The sequence below is a fragment of the Zonotrichia albicollis genome, chromosome 8 (assembly GCF_047830755.1).
Source record: "Zonotrichia albicollis isolate bZonAlb1 chromosome 8, bZonAlb1.hap1, whole genome shotgun sequence".
NCBI lineage: Eukaryota > Metazoa > Chordata > Aves > Passeriformes > Passerellidae > Zonotrichia > Zonotrichia albicollis.
The window spans coordinates 18,412,559-18,435,153 of NC_133826.1; the positions used below are offsets into that span (position 1 = coordinate 18,412,559).

Here is a 22,595-nt window from a genome sequence, read left to right on the forward strand (position 1 = left end):
TCTGAGAACAGACTTACCACACGATAAAAATATCAGAATTCATTAGTGAGATGTACTTAAAGCTTTGAATTTTGTCACACAGGTATAGATCTTGATTTGGCAATTGTTTCACGTGGCAGATATACCAGTAACAAAATCATACTATTTGTGGTGACATTGTAACTTCTAACAGTGCAATATCTTTGATTTAAACACATAAATTTTAACAGGACTGTTCTTTAAAACCACAAAAAAAAAGTTGAAAAATTTTTATTACACATGAACTTATTTTCAGGACTTCTCTTTTCAGTGGGTCTACTAACTATAAGTAAAAAGATAGGCACTTATGAGAAAACATGAGTACAAGAACCCAATAAAGATACACTGGACACTATAGACAACTGCTCATGCTTCACCAGTCCAATCTTGGAACAAAAGACAAATATTTTATTCTTGTTTGAAAGCACATCCCAGTTGCAAGATGAGCACCAAAAACTTCCCCAATGTGAGTTATAGAGCTGTCAATATAGCAGGATCGGTACAAAGACAAGACAGCAGCCCTTCCCAAAGTGAAGGCCATATCATGCCACACCACAATCATAAAAAATAACCAGTAAAAGCTTGAAATATTGGACACGCATTCATTGGGATTTCTTTTACAATTGTATATTAATAATAATGATCACTTTTTCAGGTTAAAGTCCCATCCGATTTGTCTGCATGGAAATAAATGTTAATATCAACAACAACACTGCAGTGGCAGAAAATGTACAAAGCAGTCTCATCACTCCTAGGTTTTCATTTGCTATTTACTCAAATCCTCTCCAAAGCCCTAGCACCCCAGTACACATTCATGAGGTGCACTGGGTACAGAGAGGTATTTTCATCAGCAACATGCCCAGGAATATCAGAAGTTACAAAAAGTGAAGAAGTACTCAAGTTTCCCTCAACTTCACAACACCAGAATGCTATGAAATAAAAACAGAGTGCAAGGCTGGTAACTTCAATATGTCTCCCAGATCCACCGCAATAACAGCATAGCCTAGCAAGTCCCATAATATTTAATAATCTTGCTGCAAATCAGTGCAGCAAGAACAATCTTCCTTGTTCTTGCAATAAACTGGTGTAAGGCTCTTCCTAACTCTACAGAAATACTCTCTGAGCATTTCCACTGTGCTACAATAACCAACCTGAACACTAAAAAGTGCAGTACTAATGCCATGTACCAACATAACTCAGAACTTCAATTTTTTTTTATACTCTTACAAGTCAATCTATTTCTACAGGAAAAAGAAACCAAATTTCAGAGTACCATTCTACAAAAATCTCTAGACGTTAGGATTTTTAAAAGATTTTCCAGAAGGTGAGAGCAGTCTTTCAGATGTAAAACACACTTAGGAAACTTACTCACTTGGCAGAGAAGATCAACTTCTTTTCTTTACCTCGGTCTGTAAACCATAGGTAAAGCTGACAACTATCACTCTACTACAGTCAGTGGATCTACTACCCATTGATCTCAATGGAGTGATACACAAACTAAGGAGACAATAGATTTTACAGATTAGTGAATTTGTAGACTCCACCATTATTAGTTCAGTACCACATTGTCATACTCAGCTCTGGAGGGGACAGGCATACCTCTCCCTTTTTGAACACTGCTTTATTGTACTATTTCCCTTTCACTCATGGCTCTGCTATGCAGAGTATTTCTGGATCTGTCTGCTTCAGTTCTTTAGTGCAGAATGCACTTCCAGTCTCTGTCCAGTAGATCCAGTGAGATGATCACTTCATAAACACATCCATACACCACATTCACTCCACACTAATAACACATACACCTAAAGCAATCATCTGCCCTTTCACATCTTCATCCCAGTGATATCAGAGTGGGAAGTGGCATACACAGCTCCCAGTCATTCCTTACATTGCTTCAAGTCTCCACAGCAGTCTAAAACAGAGATGACACTGGGATGGTTTCTATCATAAAATCCCTCTCCCATGGTCGAGGGCCAAGTAATGTATCCAGAGGAATTATTTTGATAACTTATGCTAATACTGAAATTATAATATAAAACAAGGTGTTAGAAGATGAGTGTAATCAAAACTCAGAGAATACAAAACTAAATCTCATTTTACTTCAAAGGAGACAAAGTCAGTTAGCCAGGCAGACACCCAGTTATTGATCCATTCTCATCTGAAGATTTTGAATCAAATTATTAAATCAAGAAGAGTAAGAGCTCAAATACGCCCAAGGGAGAGAGATTCTTGGGGGTTCCTGACAGATACGTAATTTTTAACACAGCTCTTAGACCCCCTGTGGTTATCCTCTGTCATTTGCTCACATTTGTGAAAAACAGAGAGATGTGAGTGATGAAAAAAACTTGTGGATACAACCTAAGGGGCCTTGAAGTCTAAACTGAGCCCAGCCATCCTAGATTATATCCCCTTGAGCTGTTTCTAATTTACCTCAACACAAACAGGACTAGAATGATAACAGCTATCTTGAGAATTGCAATACACCTACTTGCACTGCCACAGACATGGGAATTATCTTCCCTGAAATCACTTGGGTGACCCTGAGTAGTGGTTCAAGCTTGAAGATACAGAAGTAAGATTGGCACTTCTCACCATTCCAAAACTTAAGGGGTATTTTAAAATATCCTACCTTCTAATCATACATTCAGCAGTATAACCTCTCATTCAGAAAATTAGCTTTTATTTTGTGTCACTCAGGCAAGTGCTATTCCTTTTCCATGAATTCAAAATGCAAGTATTGAAGCAGTATTTTTGACTGCTGTTTCATCTTCAAAAGCAAGACGTGAGCTTTGAAGACCCAAAGTTAACTAAAGCTGACTTCTTCAACCCAACTTGGATATTCATACTCCTAGCACACACTAAATGGACAGAGTAGGTAGGGGTACATCTAAGAGATTCTCAAATAAACAGCCAAGATGCTAGCTGCTAAGAGTTAAGTTGCTAAATATCTGACAGGGTCAGAGACAAACCAGAGCCATGCCTTCCCTTTACCAAAGGTTACCACTATGCACTTGCTCATGAGGGAATAAATTCAAGCTCTGCTTTTCCATCTGAAAATATAAGAAAAATCAAAACCGTTTCACAGCAACTATTATCAGACAACTTATATTTCAGCCCTAAGCTGTGGAGGTTCTAAATTCAGGCACTTATTCAAAAATCAGGAAGAGCAGGGATTTGAACTCGCATATTTAATGTGTGAAATTCTTGGTAAACCTCTAACCTATTAGCTTCAGGTATCAGAGAGTTCCTAAGCTCCCTCTGCACATCTGGCTTGGTCAGTCTGGAGGGACTGAACCAACATGGAACAGGAAGAGCCTATTTGGAAACCTACTACAGAGTGCAGTGTTGAGAAGCTCTTTTATGGAAGTGCAGCCTAAGTACTCTGGCAGCCCTTAGGTGCTCTTGGGCTTCAGAAAGGTAAAGTGGCAACTCCTAAGTGACTTTAATAATTCCCCTCCACTGTCTCATAACTACCAGGTACTTTATCTGACCTGGTAATCGAAAAGATATTCTCACATGTTCTTAGTCTCCTCAATATAAAAACTGATTAAATACTCAGTTCATTTCTTTGAAAAATACTATATACTGTTCAATAAACTTGAAAAATAGATCTATTCTGTTGAACAGATGTGCAGCATTTCAAAAATCCCATTTCCAGACAAAGAAGGTCCAAATGGATACTTCCAAGGATGCAAACTAGATGCTGTATTCAATAAACATGTCTATTTCTGCTTAGAATGATACAAAGCACTACAGACACTGTTTTGGTGCTATATATGGTACATTACTCATTCTGAGAAATAGTTAGCTGAGTATTTTACAAATGGAAGAAAATAGCTACTTACACATACGTTTGTGATTCAAAGCCTTCATTTAAGCAATGACACCCATCCATCTGAAGTATGCAATGGTGCATGGTTTTTTCCTAACAGTTTTTTACATACAATGAGAAAATCTAAATATACAACATGTTTATAATATAGCAGGCAGTCTTTCTAGTACACCAGCCTGATGCTGATGTTGGAGGAGCTCCTGATAGCACATCAACCATTCAATCAGTCATTAATATACATCTCTGCAGCTTTCAGGAAAAGATAGATGATCTTCCCTTGGAGACCAGCACAGCTTGACTCCACTGATGGGAGCGTACTTTGACCTCCAGATCTCTGGGGAGCATTTCATAGCACAAAAAGATTAAGAACTGATTAACTACCTTGTTTCCTCAAAAACACTATCGAAGGCATATAATGAAAAAACTCCCAGCTTTTGTATGTTTATATTATCCATAATAGTAAAAATGATAAAAAATATTTTGACAGACTTTTTTTAATAAGTTGCTACTATTGGTTGCAATTTGTTTTTTCTCTCAGCTCTTCACCTACAGACAGCACAACTGACAGGAAGCATTCAGACATTTTTATAATGCCATGAAATTTGACAAAATCACACTACCAGCACTATTATTACAACCTCACAAAAATTCAGTCTATCCATGATACAAAACTAGTAACAGAGTACAAGAAAGCCATGCAGGTTTTACATACTTCCGTGCAAGCATATTTTAGTTTTGAAGCACAGAAAAAAACATGCTTTTCATGCTGAATTGCTGCAATGTTCTTGTTAAAAATCACCATCTGTCAGAGATTATCCTGTTTTACACAGAGGGAACACGCATTAATTATTAATCCTACTCCTCACAGAAATGTGCTCACACAAGATCAGGACTATCCATGGTGTTACAGGAGTATTAGTGTTCTTAGAAGGTAGTCTCTGGATGAAACTCAGGATTGATCTATTGAGAACTTCCAGCAAATGAGCTGCTTCAGGGCAGGTCACTGGCCACGTGGCAGGGCATCATCTCAAAAGAAGCAACAGCTGAATTCCTAGGGCTTGAGTCTGTTTCCATGAACCAACTTAAATACAACATACAGCACAGATACTACCTTTACTGACACAAGCACTGTGGGTCTATGCTCTGCACACACTGACGCTCATGTTCAAGTTTAAGCCCAAGAATTTGTTTTCATTTAAAATTAAATGCAAGAGCTTTCTCAGTGCTGGCCAAAGTGCTCAGGACCTTGCTGAATCTTCCATGTGTGCTGAGGGATAGGAATTCATAGCTGTAAGGCAGCACACTGATGCACCAGATCTGATTTATCCACCATGAGAATCTGAAAATTGGCAAAATTGGAAGACAAAGCAAGGTTGTCACAGTTCTTAGTGAAGGACAATGAAAAGGGTTCATTCTTTTCCAAGGAATTCCTTAATCACACATAATCTCCTAGGGAAGCTGGTATAGATCACATTTCTGCCGTAATACAGTTTTACCTGTTTGGCATTGGTTGATATACAATGCCATATATTGCCTTCAGTTAAAGTTTCACTACTGCTGAACTTGTTGCCTTGGTCAGAGATGAACTGACCAGGCAAATCATTTCATCATTACAAAACATTACAAAAGACTACTAAGCAAAGTAATTGCAGGGCAGAGGGGGAGAGAGAAAGAGAGACAGAGAGAGATATAAAGAAATTTATATCATATCGAAGTAGCTGGTATGAGACAACTCTTAGTACCAGGCTTTATCCATAACTTCAATCTTGTAACACAGAACAAAACTGAAAGTCAATTCACCAAACAAGAAATAAGACTTGTCAGAAGGACTCTTCTGGCTAAACACAAAATATACTAATGTCCATAAATCTCAAAACTTCAATGCAGTTTTTAAGGTAATCTCTAATGTTACAATGTCTATACCTTTCTGAGCAAGGAAGAGGTTAAAAATCTTGCCTTCTGAAAAACAGAATATTTTCCACTGAAAAGCTGCCTAAGCTGCCAAGGATGGAGGGATAGTACTCCAGTTGGAACTCATTATAGACAACATAGGAGAGCTGATCCAGCTTTTTATTTACTGTAGAGGCAGAATGACATGAACATCTTTCTATGTAGACCTAGAAAAATATGTTGGCCCTGAAGCCAAGGATCAGAACATTATCAACCCTGCCAAAATGAAATAGGTTATTTGTTTTTTTAATTTAGTGAGATTTGGCACTGATTTATGTATTTTTCCCTGGAGGAACTATTTATATTCTTCAGAGCACAGATGATAATTGTTAATTTTCAGTGGCCCTGCATAAAGAAATTGTAGGTTTATTATTTTGAAACAAGAAGACCACAGTTTTCAATCTGATAAAGAGCCACAATTTCAGTCAAGCCATCTTAAGTCTTTTCCAGAAGGTGGAATTTCCAACGAAAGCTTTTTCAAGTAAGGACACGGCCACAGTGCTCTCAGTGTCAGCACCTGTGACAAACAGGAAGGGACACGCAAATTTCACATTAAAAGTTCACCTTCCATCAAGCAAAACATTGCTATGGACTTCTCCCATTCTCACATGGTTCATTTTTTTTCCCAGTCACAGCATGAAGCAAAAAGTGGTGTCAGTTGTGAAAACATAAAAACAACAGGTATCTTATATTCTGATGCCCTTTTCAGTAAGACTTCTGAAAAAAGATTTTACTGACCCTACACACCACCATTCCAATACTACACCCACTTATCTGTATTTACAGCGCACACTATAGCTCAGGTTGCATTTCCAGTTCAGATTAGGCTGCCTGTGTGGCACAGGGGTCATGAGAACCTGTCAAAGGACCTTCCCAAAATTCTGCTTACAGACCTGACTTCAGAGGCTTAAACTAACCATGCAGCAGCAGAGTGACTCAGTTATTATGTCAGGTTTGACCCTTTATAAACCACCACATCCTAATCTGCTTCCCTGGCAGTCAGGGCTGCACCTCAGTTCTCAGGCTGCTCCTGCTGAGAGCTTTGACCACTCAGCAATCACACAGAGAGTGAAGAAGAAAATGTAAGATCAGTCTGGAAAGCTACCACCTTTCCTACAGCTATTCCATAAGCAAAGGAAGAAAGATTACAGTACAGGACTTGGCTCAGTCCCTCTTCACTAGTGAAGTGCTAGTGGGACACATAGGGGAACTACTAAAAAGTAACCTGGAGACAAAAAAAATTTATAAAGGAACAGAAAGGGACAAGGTTAGCTGCCTAACACCAAAAAAAAAAGCCCACTCCTATCTCCCTCTTAGGATATCTGAAACTGGTCATCATGGATGAGGGGAAAGAAATCTATCAAAATAATCACCTGAGACCATCCTCTTACTTGAAAACATAGGAAGAGATCTAAATTTCCTTGCTCTTTTAAAACAACATCTGTCTCAACATGCAGCACAAAATTACCATTATTTGTCTAGTATAGCTAAGAAACCATAAATAAATGACACCAAAAGCAATAAAATAATTGACATTACCTATTTTGCAAGAAAATTATTCCTGATTTCTGTTCTATGGCTTGCCAGAGACTTTTATGCAAGCAGTTGTGGTGGTAGGTCATAGCTACATTTTAACAAAAGAGTCTATCATATGGTTTAAAATTACACTCTTACAAAAAAAAACCCTCAACAACTTTATCTTATTTACTTATATTAAAAGAGTTGTGAATAAATAACACTTATCCTAAACAGTGTCTGGGTCATCAGGTATACAAAACACATAATTTGATTTTTCTAATGAAATTCTACTTCTGGGTCACTTGTGGCTCCAGTAGAAGCTCCCCACAGTACCATAACTACCCACCCTGATCCCCAAACCCTCCTAAAACTGGGACAATGAGCACCTTTGGTGGCTCCAAACCTTTATGACTTGCTTCCACAAGGCTGACTCCCAACAAACACGCAAGGATTGCACCAGATCTTCCAGAAACTCTTGCTAAACCCAAGCTGTTTCTTTCAAATGTAACTTACACGTGTTGTCATCTCATTGCAGGGCTTTCATACTGTTGTCTCCTTATCACAAAAGTTCCATACCTTCTTGGTGTTTCTCGTGGGCAGCTCCTCAGAGCACTGACTCCTTCACAAAGCAGCCAGCTGACTCCAGTTCCCTTCTCACCCAGCCACCTCACTCTTTATAGCATCTTCTTCTCATTGCTTACAGCTGTGGCCTGTTAGAGTCAGGCCTGTTCCTAATCTTTGATAATTGGCCCAGCTGCAACTCCTTAGGGGCAAGATTACTTGCTACATTATCTTTATTTTTTATATTTTATCCCCTACATATATGGGTTAAAGATTACTGCACCTGGGCAATAACGTGGCATCAAATATTGACTTAGTTCTTCAATGCACAGAACCAAAAAAAATGAATGGAGGACAGAGAGAAAATTTTTAAACAATCAGATTTTTCAGAGTATTATCACAAAGCCTTACTAATATCCATGCTAATTAGTGATCTCCTCATACTGCAATAAATATACTTGTCAGAAAACCACTAGAAAGAGCAACAACCATATGATAAACAGGAGTGTTTCCATGAAGCCAGTCCATTAATTACCACACACTTTTCCACCATTATTCATCACATGGATAATAAATGAGCCATAACATAAAGTTTATTTATCTTGTGATTACTTCCCCCCAGATCATCAGTTGCAGAGGTTTTATGGTATTGCTGCATTCCATCAGTGCAAAACCTGAGCAGATTGTGTTGATCCAACAAAAAAAAAATCCAGAAGAAGAAAGAAAGAGAACATTGCTTTTCTACAGACAGACTTACAACTATCAAACTACTGAAAAATACCCCAACTACTGCAGTTCAAATGTTGGTGATACAGTACAGACAGACATTTTAGAAATGCTCACAGACACAGACAGCTCTCTCAGAATGTTGTTCATATTTATTCCTTCACAGAAATGGGCTCATCAAGCTGTTCAGTATTTCTGTTCATACAGTGAAATAAGAACTGAGGAAAGAGATTCCTTTTGGAAGCTACTTGCAATTTAAAACAATACTTCAAAGTAAATTAAAAAACATTCTTTTGCAAAAGAATATCTGAAAAGTCATACCTGAAATCAAATAATGTTTTCTTCAATTTCATTTTTTATATACCACAAAATATAAACTAAGAGTTTAAATTGGGGGGAAATAGAGAGTATCATTACATTAGAATTATTTGTCAATGAAGTTTCACTAAACTCTAAAAAAGAAAAAAACTTGCCCATCATCAGAATTTTGTCCTTCAGGGAAATTTATCTTGCTCTCAATTTTTATTTGAGATTCAATTTATGTGAGTTATCTTACACATATAGATTTTGTTTTGGACGATTATGGACTTATTTAATCAAGTTTCATTTGTTCATTCTTTACATGCAATAGTAGCTGAGATGTTTTTCTAAATGGCACATCTCAAAAACATTCTTTCTTTAATATTTAAACATTACAAGCTCTTGAATTCTCAGCAATTTTGAAAATCTGGTCATTAGCCACTTATCTAGAACAAAAATCTTGAAAGCTTCTTATAGTGATCTATCCATACATAATCGCAAGTTGCATGTCCAAGCTCTCCATAGGAATTTTTGAAAATCTCAGTCTATGGGTAGAAAAATAAATTAAAAAAAACCACCTCAAGGATCTTACCTTTCTGGAAACATGCAAGCTGCCCTGCAGCCCCCAAAGCTTGCTTACTTCTTTCTGGTTCTAAGCAAGCACTACAAGGAACACCTGTGCCAGCTTCGCCACACAATCTGACCTGCTCTTCTGCCATCATTAATCCTCAGCAGCTGTTTTGCTTTAACCAGGGTCCAATGTCCAGGACCACGGATACATTCCAACTTAAATACTGGAAACAGCATCTTAACCTTGCTCCACAATTTTTTTTTCCTACTTGTCAATAAGAATAAATGTAATCACACATCTCTTCACCTGTCCTTTTTACCAAACCAAAATGGTAGCAAAGAAACATTAAAATATCCTATAATAGAAGTAACTAATTCAAAGGTCCCTTTTTGAAGGAAGGTTCCAACTCTCATTCTGGAAGTAACAAAAGAATAACAGTGTGTTTATTATTCTATTAAATTATCACATATTTACAGATGTGATTCAAGATGATAATAGACAGACTGAAATGGATTTTGGTTTTTAGTCTCTTAAGTATTGCTTTTCTCTTTTTCATCTTTCTTTTTTGTGAAGATACAACCATATTTAGCTTTTAATTCAAAGCTGAGCTCTAGTTTATAGCACATAAAGATGTCTCTGAAGCACAAAGTACTGAATCAGAGAAAGGAATGCACATCCCATCCTACAGTGCTGACATGAGTTATTTGCATAGTTGCCACAAAAGTAATAATTACACTGTAACTCAATAGGAACAATGGTAATTTCACAGTAGCTCATGTTGTTGTTATCACCCTATATCCTGATAACTGTGAAATTAATTTGTGGCACCACTGTATGTGTCAGCTTTAAGCTGTTCCCTAGGTAACATTACGCTACCATAGAGAAGGAATGCTTGGCAGTAAAATGGGTAGCAGCAGATTGATTATACCAAAAGAATCTTCCCTCTACATACAAATAACTTGGCAATCAGAGATGATGATGAGAAAAAATCCTCCCCACTGCTTTTTTTCTTACTTTTTTTTAATATATTAAAAATGAATAAAAGATTATTAAAGGTATTAACTGACTGTTATCCATGCACTGGAGGAAAGGTAAAATAAAATCAGGAAACTAACAGACTATACTTAATGCCACTGACCCATTGTTCCAACTGCAGCCAAGATGCAGTAAGAAAAAGCTGAAAGTTTCCTTTCCCTTCTTGTAGTAACTTCCAACATTAACCATCAAACTGTAATTTTAAATATTAAAGCAAATAAAGCACTAAGACATATATAAGACTGCAGCAGCAATGTAGGTTATGCTTTCAGAAATATTCCTCACTTCATCCAAGTGGTACAGTTCTTTCGCCTCTGAACACTCAAAATTATTTTACACTACTACTGTCTCAAAGGAATTCCACACTAAATATAAAAGACAACACTGCCATACAATGCACAGACATATTTACAAATTTACTGGTGAAAATTCAATGCCACAATAATTGAAGGTCTGGAAAACATTAAATTATGAAATTTAACAAGGGAATTAATGAGTGATTCATAACAATAAACAAAACACCAAGTTTAAATTTTCCAGGCATTCTGCTTTGTACAGCCATAGGTAGGAGGCTTTGGATTAAAGAGAGATGCTATTTAATTTCATAGAATTTGGATTTCATTTTTTATTTCTAATTCAGGCCTGCTTGTAGCATTCAAAATGCATACTGTAATGACTTGTTCTCTCACTGTATGTTTGTTTGTCTGCAAGGAAATAGGTGAAAAAAATCACATCATGTTACATATACTGACTCAGTGCTTCAGCTGGAGTTTTGTTACTGAGAAAGCAGCACCATCTCTGTGTCAGCACTAGTCATCAAAGCAAAGCAAGGTGTTGAACAGATACTCTGATCCAGGATATCCAGGGACAAGCATGTTTTGTCACTCTGTGGTTTTGATCTTTATCTTTGACTGATCCTCTTTTTGTGATTGCTGTCCCCAAAACCCCTGACAGGTAATGTTCAAATGTGGGGAGGGGGGTTGGTTTGGTTTTGGTTTTTTTACAATCCAAAAGAGAGCTTTCAAAGCTATGAAAGCAGCTGTAAGAGCCTAAAACCAGCTTGGACAACCACAAATGTGTATTTTTCATTAAATATTGGCACTTATTATGCCAAATTATGTCACTACTGAGAGGAAAATTTTGACCACCCCATACTTAATTATTCATCAGAAAGGCACTCTGATCATTATCACTATTGACCCAGGAATTCATCCTATATCCTTTGCCAAATCAGCATGTACCCTCGTCCACTCAACACGCTCTTCTTTCACTCCCCACTGCGTGAGGCAATTCTCATGTGCAAGGACCCTTAAAAGCTGACAACATACACAGCCCACATTTGCAGTCAGCAAGCTCACCATATTAACTGCATGGAGAATTTGTTGATTCTCTTGATGCTAGCAGGAATTATTATGGGATATCAGTAGTGATTAATCCCTAATTTCAGTCCCATTAATAATTGTCTGCAGTTTGCTTTGCTGAACTTGTACAGGTCTTGAAGCTCAGCTAGCTCAGTAGCCTTTTATTTTTTTCCCAAACCTGATACTACTTCTGCCTGCAGGAGCATGGGCCAAGGCTGATGGTGGCTGATTAACCCCTGTGCATCTCCTCTGCTCTTTATTCTCTTTTATATACTCTTCACATGTCAGTGTTGAAACATCTCCCACCAGCTGGAACAAACACACCCTCTGGAACAACAAACACTGCCAATGACAATGAACCTTCCACTTGCTGGATTGGGCTGCCAAAGGCATTCAGAAATGCTTCAAGAAAGGTATATGTATGTATTTAACTAAAGATCTTTGGAAAGCTTTAAACACTAGTAGTAATTATTATCTCTATTGTATGCCCAACAGAGAAAATGTCTCTGAGCAAGTGGTGTCAGGTACACTTCTAAGAATACTGACTGAAAATGAGCAGTGGGAATTAATAAAAATAAAGCCCGAGATGTAGGAATTTTACTTTTATAATCATAAAATTAAACCAGGTGCAGTACAGCTGGTATTTTTACCTATGATTCAATAGCCTGTTTGGAACTAACTGAGGTACTCTGAGCTCTCTGTGGTTCACAAAAAGAAAACCCAATACTGTTTTTAGTATGCACTGACACCCTCTGTTCCAAGATTGCTAGTGAGGCTAAAGATTAAGCTCCTTAATTGTGAACTATTTGCTAATGCTCCAAAAGCAGTGACTGCTCCTCACCACATTTGAAACATTAAAAAATATATCATGGAGCTATTTATAAGGCCACTGCCATAGTATTTTAAATGTATATATTTTGCTGAGGACTGTTTAAAGCTATAAAGAATATCAATGTATCTTTAAGACAGTCACAGTGGGTCGACGCCACAGTGCAACAGTGGTATTTACTGACTTGGGGAATGGCTTTAAAGCAATGTGAAAACTAGTGAAGAATAAGACCAACTGCAAAAATTCTGATTCCTATCCAACCCCCAGGTCTCTACAGCAAAATGACTACCAAAAAAGATGCCTCGGCAGTTCTGGTTTCTCCCAGCTGCCAAATGTCTGATACATTATTACTTTCCACACTTCAAAATGAAATGAGACATTCTGTTGCTATCATGCAGATATTTTCAGTTAAGATTTTTGTTTTAGATATATTCCTCCTCAAAAAATAGGACATTTTTGGAGGAACAATGACCATAATTTGATCTAATTAATGGAGTACTTATTTCTGATTTCAGAAGATACAGGAGGATTTTTTAAAAGGGTGTACACACTCTCTAACCAGACAGAAATTGCATTTGATTACTAAAACTACAATGCCATAAATGTAGCACCTACAGAGAAACTTTTTCAAATATCTCTAGAACCCCATAACATCTCAAAATTAAAATGTAAAATCCTTGCAATGAAATCACATCAAATACATTTCACAAGACAATTGTCGCATACATTCAGCGAGAGTTATTAGCTGGCACGCGAAGACTTGGAATAATTTCCCTGGCACTTCCATCCAACTGTAAGCTTGACGCATTACCTTGGAAGAATGCCACGTTTCCCGCTGTGCTAAACTTACTGAAACAAATAGGAAAGCAGCATTGCTGTGTTACATCCCTGCTTTACTATTGTGTAATTGGACCACACTACAGGAACAGCACTTTATATTACAAACATCGAGTTACCATTATCAACTTGTGGCTTCATGCTCCCAGCACAAAAGCAATGAATTCTTGTTTTACATCAAGAATTAAATGAGTATGATAGAAGGGAAAATATTAAGAGAAGTTGCATTTCAAGGCTCTGTTTTCAGTTTTAGTTTTAAAACAAAATAAATTTTATGTGTTATGACATTGTTATACTAGGAGGAGAAAGAACAGTTAACAAAGCCAATAGCAAAAAGATTACCTGTAATTTGGAAAGGTCTGAGTAAATTCTTCATTCACCCAATGTACCCAAATAGAATAAAGGAATAAAAATTGATCATAGAAGCAGGGACTTAGTTTTACACTTACTGAAACAGATCTATTTCAACTAAGAAAAAAGGGAAAAGATTCATTCTGTATAGTCCCTGCTCATTAAATGCCTTCCTGTAGTATAAAAGGAAAATCAGGGATTTCATCTGCAGTTGGGTGAAGAGTGGGTCTCTCTCCTCTGAGATGATAACCAGCCTTTTCCTATGATTCTGCTCACAGAAAGATTTGTGCCTAGAATGGCTACATCTCTAATAGTGAAATAGTGAAAATGACTGTGTCTATGAGCAGTGTGGCCCAGAAGCAGAGGGTTTCTATAACAAAACTGCTGGCATTAAACCTGACATAAATAATCCTTCCTGTAAAGTGTTATTTCAGCTTACTTCTAACCTAGTCCTGTAGGCCTAAGCAAGTGTGTTCCTGAAGCTTCCCTGTGCCAGCCCCCTGTGCCCGCCATGGCAGGGACAGCACGGGAGCTCTCACCTGCCTGGGCAGCAGCGCATCCCCGCCTGGCACACACTGCCCTGCCCTGCAGCCCTCGCACAGCTGGCATCGGTGTCTGGAGGTGACATCCAGAGCACCGGACAGGCAGGCTGTGACTGAACATGGGACTCACACAGAGCCATTTGTGCTCCTCTAGGTACCCAGAGAGAAGCCGTGCCACATGCTGTTCAGCGTGCAGCTGCACCTCAGCACAGGCTGAAAGATGCACTCAAGAAACATCTCCTGTTCAGGCTACTGCAGCCACACGGCCAGCGGTTCTCAGCCATGCTGCCACAGCTCTCTTCAGTGGAACACACTCAGTGCAGCCACAACCTCTTCTAAATATGTAACCATTCCTGGTAAAGTATTTTTAAACAGCTCTGTATGGTTCTTTAATTACAAGAACAATTCCCAGCCCAATTAAATATTTAATCTGAGAAGCCCCAAGTGAATACCCTTCAGGACAGAAGAGGGTTAACAGCACCAGCAGTTGCCATGCAAGCAAATTCACAACGGGAAGACTGAGGGGTGGATACTGCGAGGCACAGCCCAACATGTAACAGCCAGCCATGAGGCAAGCAAGCCACTGTAGCTCGCTGGGAACAGAAACTGTTCTGCACGTGCTCAAGTGCACCTTCTCTTCATTAGAAAAACACAGATAAGCAAGAAGAGGCACTAGGAAAACCACTTTTTGCTCAATCAGGAAGATACATCAGGTAGGACAAAGAGAAAACTTATTTTATAAATATATTTATTTTTCTATTTTTAAACACTCTTCAAATAGTGTTTTCTTGTCCTTTTGGTAATACTGTCAGATATCAATTTAAAAATATTTTTCTTCATTTGTCATACTAACAATTACAAAGGAAATGCTTGGTTAATACTAATTAATGACCAAAAATGTGGAAAAATCTTCAATAGGCAAAATAGCACTAAGAAAATTATTTGGGGCATTGAACAGTACCATTAAACACTACTATTTGATAGTAGTAATAAAAGTAATAGTCTTTATAAATATAGCAGCTGTAATAATTTTATTAAATTTAAAAAGTACCATATATAGTAATAGTAATCCCTAATTTTTAATGTGGCAATAGTAGAAATATTTAATACTATTAAAAATAGGACTTTAAAAAGTAGCCATACTATTTTAAAATAACTTACTTGTTTTAAAAGATTATTGTGTTGTAATGGCATCAGATTATAAATCAAGTCTTTTTAAGTATTCTGATGGAAATCACATTATAATTCTTTCCATTACATTCCGTTCCATACACAGATCAACTATTAAAATTCATTTGAATTGGTGCAATTCTATGGTGATATTTAGAACAGGTCAGGATTTATTTTATAGAAGAGACCTTTTTTTTTTTCTTCCTGGGGACAAAAGAAACCCAACAAAACAACCACCAAACCACAAATCACCTTAATTTTTGGTATTGGACCAAACCAGAACTAATGCTGAACAACCGAAATACACTAAATGCATACAAATTGAAGCCTTCTGCAAATGCCTGCTCCACAAAGAACCTTGTCACTGCCAATACTCTGTGCACCTTACAAAGCACACCCTAGATAAGCAGTCCTGGGCATTCAAGATGGCAGGAGGCATCACTCCAGAATAGTTTGTTCCTTTATTCTCTGCCACAACTCTTATGTTTGTCTCACTCTGTAAGCAGCTTCTCTGTACAAATTGTTGCCTGAGATCCTAACCTTCCTCAGTCCCAGAAATGCCTCGAGATTTAGTAGCCTTGCCTTGGGCACTAGCAGGGAAAGCCTCTGGGTGGTGTCCTGAAAAACATAAAGTGGTCTAGGGCTTAAATGGCTGCCCATCAACTTTTCAACAGCAAGCTCCAATGAAACAGATTCCTATGTAAAGTATCTTTGTTCTGAAGAAATAAGGATGGGAAACGGTTTCTGTTAAATTTCGTATCCAGTTAGTCAAATGTATGGTACTGATTCCAGTGTATCTTAACAAGTCCAATACACTTTACAGTCTTACTTTCAATAAACAGGTTGATTCCATTAGAACATTAAATTTAGATAATCTTTTCTTCTTTTCCCAAACAGCCTCAAGTAAATAAACAGGATTTAAATTCAGAAGTCTACAGGGGAAGGACAGATTAATTTTGATGGAAGGTAAATATCTGAGGGCACAGCTGGACCCACAGTTTAATCTCTGAAACACCCTCACCCCAACATACAAAACATTTCTAGGAAAATGGATGTTTGCTCTTACATCCAAAAACTGCAACAGCCGGTATAATACAAAACTAGAACTCTTGAGAGGCAGCAAAAAAGTAGCAGTAGTTAATAACAGTCACTATAACCAAGGGGTTCTAAACACATGTCATGGTTTAACCACAGCCAGCAACTAAGCCTCACCAAGCCACTCATTCACACTGTCCTGATGCGAATTGGAACAGTAAAAGTGAAACCTCATGGGCTGAGACAAAATCAGTTGAGTAAGTAAAGCAAAAGCTGCATATGCAAGCAAAGCAAAACCAGGAACACGTTCACTGTGTTACACTGGCAGTCTAGTGTCTTGGGAAGAGACAAAAGACCATAACTCTGAATGTCTACCCCTCTTCCCATACACCTCCATACCTGTCTGGGATGTCCCTCGGGTCAGCTGGGGTCAGCTGTCCTGGCTGTGTCCCCTCTCAGCCTCCTTGCTGGGGAGTAGGGTGAGGAACAGGAAAGGCCCTGACTGTGCAAGTGCTGCTCAGCAATAGCTGAAACATCCCTGTGTTATCAACACTGCTTTCAGCACAAACCCAAAACACAGACCCAGAGCAGCTGCTGTGAAGAAAGCTAACTGTATCCCACCCAAATCAGCACACCACCACAATCAGAAAAGATAATGATTACCTGGCAACAATCAACATACAATGGAAGGACACACTACCTAATAATGCAATTTTCAATGACGATTGTATTTTTTCCTCAAACCCTTAGCTTTGCTTTGTATCCTGAACTCCAAGACATCCATTCCAATAGAAAGTCCAAACGAGGAAAAAAGATTACACTTTTTCAGGCTTTTGAGAACTACAGTAAATGTCTGAAAAGAAATAAGTGCAGATATACGTAAAACAGCATTTGTAAAGACAGACTGGTTTCTGACTGTAGACAAAACTGTAGGAAATGGCCTTTGTTAAATACATGTGGAATATGGTACTCTCAGTAGACTGGCTACAGATTAAATGAATGATTTCTAAACAAAACAGCATGAGCTTCAACATCTTCCACTAAAACACCTGACTTCTTAGCCAAAGCTGCAACACACCCAGCTTCTGTATACATCCCCAACTTTCATTATGGTTTAAAATGGTAAAATGCAACCTTCTACCTAAACCTCCAAAGCCCTGCAACACAAAATCAAGCATCAATAGTCTACAAAAAGTCATGGCTCATAGCAAAACCACCAGAAGATTTTCTTCACTCACATCTATACTTTTTTTTTTTCTTACATTTATATTTCATGAACCAAAACCTTTTTTGAAGTGCATAGGCTGGTAGTCCATATTTTATACATCATCTCTCAGGCAATTCAGAACACATTTTCCTGAATGCTAATGGTAGCAAAGACATTTCAGAAATATTTTCAAACTTGGCATTTTACAAAACAACAAAGAGGGAACCCATGGAGTGAACTCCAAATTCCGTGGTGTAATTTTCTACTCTGTTTGCACGAGTGGCTGCTAGTCACTGAAAGGTACGATGCTGCACCCCCTGCACGCCACCTTTGGAGTCTTTGTGGTAAACCATCTGTCGCAGTGGTTTTCAAAATCTCTTTCTCCACCAACATCAGAAAACATCTCCTGCAGGTTGTTAAAAACCAAATTTTGACTATTATCCAATTCTTTTCTTTAAATCATAAAACTAAATGGTTCAAAACCAAAACTAGGCTCTCCTCAGTGGAAGTGTCACAACGTCGGTGGTTTTCTTCCTCTCCCTTCTGAAATATTTCTTGGGAATACTACACACAAATACAGAAACATTGTATTTACCATACTCAGAACAGACCCAAAGCATATTTCGGTCACAGTAATACATATAAAAGAGCATGTGAGAAACATAGAAGATTTTCTCAAAAATGTTCATGTAAGATGCTTCCTAAAGCGCATTTTGGTATATCAACAAAAGTAGCAATTATAATGCAGTTTTCAAGCCTGCAAATATTATTTATTTTGCTGTTTTGCTCACAGTGCTTTTGTTCTACATCCATGTACAAGTTATATACACTACAAGGCATAATTCAAACATCTGATGTAAAGTAACTGCAAATCTACATTGCCAACTGGAATAGCAAAAAAAAAAATCAATATCCTTTCATATTTGCCATTCAGAAACATAAGCAGAGAAAGTTGTATTTGTCAGTTTATCCTGGCTAGGTGACTAAAGGAACATTCAAAGGAAAACAATCTAACTTATCTTAATCTCCTCCTCTGTAACAGCTAATAAACCAGCCTATCACTGGACCAAAAAAAAAAAATATATATAACTCATAAATTAAAAATAAGAAATTAAATACAATACTTTGAACAAGGGATGTGAAACAATCAGCTGACAAACTTGGAAATTCTTTTCAGTTTAAAAATTTCTGGGGAAAGTATTATGAAGCTGATATTCAATAGAACAGTCTATCACAATCAAGCTCAAAACAAGGTACTTTATAATTGTCTTGATTTGTACTTGAAAAATATATATAAGGCGATGCAGTTACATTCTTTAGGGCCAAAGTTAAGCATTATCACTAGTTCCACAAAATTTTCAGTAAGTGACACCTGAAAAATGGTCTGAATGCGTATCAGAACCTTCTTTTTATTTGCAAAATGAAATATGAAGTTCTTTAACTTTCCATAGAAATGACAAAGACAATGCAAGTTATAATAATTATCACAAAAATAATTACAATAATGTCATGGGTTCCTATATATGCTTGGCGTTACAGCTCTGCAGCATCTGTCTACAGACCGAAATTATTTCATCATGGCCAGATACAAGCAATTCATCCAAGGCTCTCAAAGGGTGGCTAGTGAGTGACTCAGAAGTTAGTAAGCCAACAAAGAGCATGGTAAAATTGCATGGGCACAGCTTAACAGTGCCTTGTTAATGCCACTAAACAGCTTCTAGCACAGAAGCAGCTTGGTTAGTTATAGCTATCCATATCCAGGGCAGCCTTGCACTGCGAAGGCATATGGCTAATGCTTCGTCAGTGCAAGTGATGTTGGCAATCTGTTTGATCTGTAATGTAAACTAAGAATGATAGTGAAGTTCTGATTTCAAAATGGCACTCAAAATTACAGCCACATGGGTTTTTATAATGGAAGTACTATTAAAAGTTCTCAAGTGTTTTAACATTCTGCATGCATTTCTATGCAACACCAATCACAACTAGAAACACTTCCATTTTGCAGCATCTCATCTCCAGATGCTATTAATAATACAGTAAATTTATAAAATTGTGAAGATGCATATACAGAAAGCAAGTTCCAAGGGGACCAAGTTAGACATTCCCTCAACTCCACAGTTTTATGGGATTTTTTCTTTTTCTTTTCACTTTGAGAACACCTCTGCAGCTAATCTTTTTACGGAGTATCTCCAAGCCAAATGCCATCTAAGTAAGGTCTAAATCAATAATCCAATCAGTGGCTTACCTAATTAATATGTCCTCTGCGGCAGAGGGTATTTGTTTCTTGATGCTGAGATACATATATCAGAGGAACACGAGCTGGTCACCCAAGATGCAAAGTGTTGTTGTAGTTTGGAAGCAGCACAACATTTTTGTTAAATACATAAGAGTCAGTCACTTGCTTTTCTCCAAAAAGCATGCCCTAAGCAGCATTCAAGTGATTGCACCGGAGATAAATGTAAATATAGAAGAAGTAGAAGAGAAACTTGGACTTACTCCCTAAATCCCAAATAAACACGCTAACACAAGGCTAGTGGCTATTTTCATAGCATCATGAAGTTTGGAAAACATACCAACCTTTGACCAAACACCACCTTGGCAACTAAACCACAGCACTAAGTGCCACATCCAGTTGTTTCTTAAACATTTCCAGGATGGTGACTCCATCACCTCCCTGAGCAGCCTGCTCCAATGTTTGACAACTCTTTCAGTGAAAAAATTCCTCCTGATGTCCAACCTGAACTCTCCCTGGCACAGCTTGAGGCCATGCCCTCTTGTCCTATCTCTGTTTGCATGGGGGAAGAGGCCAACCCCCATCTTGTTAAACCCTCCTTGTGGGCAGTTGTAGAGAATGGTAAATTCTGCCCCGAGCCGCCTCCTTCTCTAGATGAAACCCCAGCTCCCTCAGGTAACTACGTGTTTTGTAGTTTGCACTACAGACCTGTTTTGTTTACATGTTTAAATTTCCAGCTTTTACTATGCAAACTAATGAATACTTGTGAAACCTTGGAACTTCTTACACTGCAATTTTCTTGGGTTTTGCCCAGTCATAGAAACTATTTGTCAAATACATCTGAGAGTCTAGACCATATTAAAAGAAGCCTGATTATTACTAACCCCAGCTTGCACAGTTGTCAAGACAACAGTGAATATCATCATTAACAGAAACTGTTTCTAGCAAACTGGAAATCACAGTTGAAGCTTCACTCCCTTGTTCATATTATCTAAAACCATATGCAAATATATGAATGCACAAGAAAATTCTAAACTAATTTGGTATCTTTTATACTGATTTAAACAGATAAGCAAACTTTCCCATTTCAAAGTACAAATAAATATGTTTCAATTTTCCTTTAATAACGAGAAGACTACACAAAAATACTCAGCTTTAATTTTGACTTGCAAAGCTTTCACACATACTCAGTGTTCACAAGACAGACCATCTCCATATCCACCTACGAGTAGGACCCATTTACGTATTAACACCTCTCCAGCCTTGCTGATTGCTCACTGCCTTAACCCACCATGGTGGCTCCCCAACTCAGCTGGTAAGTAAGCAACTGCAACACTACATTCGGAAAAAGTTTGCTTTGAAATGCTATGGCTTCATTTGTCTGACACCAGGATCATGGAATGTACATGAGACATGGGTCTAGAACACATAGTAACATATATACAGCATTCAAAAACAATCTAACACCTACTGAGTGGTAACACTCCAAAATGTTGGGCTGCTGTTGACAGGCTGGAGGAACAAGCCTGCAGAAACCACATTAAAAAACATACAAGCAAAAACCAAAAAACAAACAAATCAACCAACCCACCATGAAATCCTGCCCCTGGGGAGGAACATCCCCAGGCACCAGTTCAGGCTGCAAACAACCAGCTGGAAATCAGCTTTGCAGGAAAGGCCCTGGGCGTCCTGAAGGACAAGACAAACCATGAGACAGTCCTTGCAGCAAAGGCCAGCAGTCCTGTAGGTTGAGAGTGGAGAGTCTTCTCTGCTGCCCAGTACTGGCAAGACACATCTGGAGTGGTGTGTCCTGTGCTGGGTCCCCCAGGCCAAGGCAAAGGGGGATGCACAGGAGGGAGCCCAGCAAAGGGGCACTGAGGTGATTGAGGGGCTGGAGTGTCTGTCATATGAGGAGAGGCTGACAGACCTGGGGACATGCAGTCCTGAGCAGAGAAGGCTCAGGGGGGAATCTTACCAAATGTATAAATACCTGATGGGAGAAAACAGAGACAACAGAGACAGATTGTTCTGAACAGTCCCCAGCAAAAGGGCAAGAAACAACAGGCACAAGCTGAAGTGGAATTCTGTTAAAGCTTTTTTTGTTTCAGTTTTGCTGTTGTTTAATGTGAGGATATTTGACTAGACAGTCTGTGAAGCATCCATCCTGGAAGATGCAGAACGAACTTTGTTGGACACAGCCCTAAGCAACCTGCTCTACTTGACCCTGCTCTGAGCTGGAAAGATAGTCCAGATCAATAATCTCCAAAGCAGAGCATGCACAAGACAAACCATGTCAATGTGGGAAGAAAATATTTTCTGTGCAATTAATAATTTTTTTAAATTAAGTAATCTTTATGTCATCTTTATCAGTCTTTTTTATTAATTTCCATTCTGAGGTGTGTTCTATAAGATACAAAATATTAGTATAGTGGCAATACATGTACAAACACACAAATATGGGGGATGCATGCTCAAAAATATTTTGCTGATATGCAATCAAAAAAATGCAGAGACCGCATGTT

The 22,595-nt window shown here is 38.1% G+C and overlaps 2 protein-coding genes across 11 annotated transcripts in view; one reads left to right on the forward strand and one right to left on the reverse strand.

Annotated features, from left to right (window-relative positions):
• The window catches only part of DPYD (dihydropyrimidine dehydrogenase), a 329,803-nt gene that overhangs the window by 258,498 nt on the left and 48,710 nt on the right, over positions 1–22,595 (reverse strand). The gene's annotated exons all lie outside the window — the stretch shown is intronic.
• LOC141729850 (uncharacterized) overlaps positions 14,672–22,595 on the forward strand; it is a 58,533-nt gene continuing 50,609 nt past the window's right edge. For 2 of the 4 annotated variants that reach the window (XM_074546153.1, XM_074546154.1), the window contains exon 1: positions 14,672–15,141. The gene's annotated coding sequence lies outside the window, so the exon portion shown is untranslated. Of the gene's footprint in view, positions 15,142–16,495; positions 16,565–22,595 lie in introns of all 4 variants that reach the window. The other 2 variants (XM_074546155.1, XM_074546152.1) reach the window with 2 other exon arrangements.